We start from the raw sequence: 473 nt of genomic DNA on the forward strand, positions 1-473 counted from the left end.
TGGTAATACTTCGTTCAGTTACGTATTTGCTTATTCACTTTCCGTAGTTCCTCACTTTCAGCGGGACCCTCTGGTTCATTAACAGCGTAATGTGAGGACCAACTGTACAGTATATATATATATATATATATTTATATATATACAGTATATATATATATACCTTTATATATATATATATATACCTATATATATATATATATTTTCTATATTTATATATACAAGAATATATATATATATATATATATATATATATATATATATATATATATATATATATATATATATATATATATATATATATATATATATACAAATATATATATATACTATATATATATATATATATATATATATATATATATATATATATATATATACAATATATATATATATATATATATATATATATATATATATATATATATATATTATATATATATTTATAATATATATATATATATATATATATATAT

The sequence above is a fragment of the Homarus americanus genome, unplaced genomic scaffold (genome assembly GCF_018991925.1).
Source record: "Homarus americanus isolate GMGI-L3 unplaced genomic scaffold, GMGI_Hamer_2.0 scaffold40248, whole genome shotgun sequence".
NCBI classification, from domain to species: Eukaryota; Metazoa; Arthropoda; class Malacostraca; order Decapoda; family Nephropidae; genus Homarus; species Homarus americanus.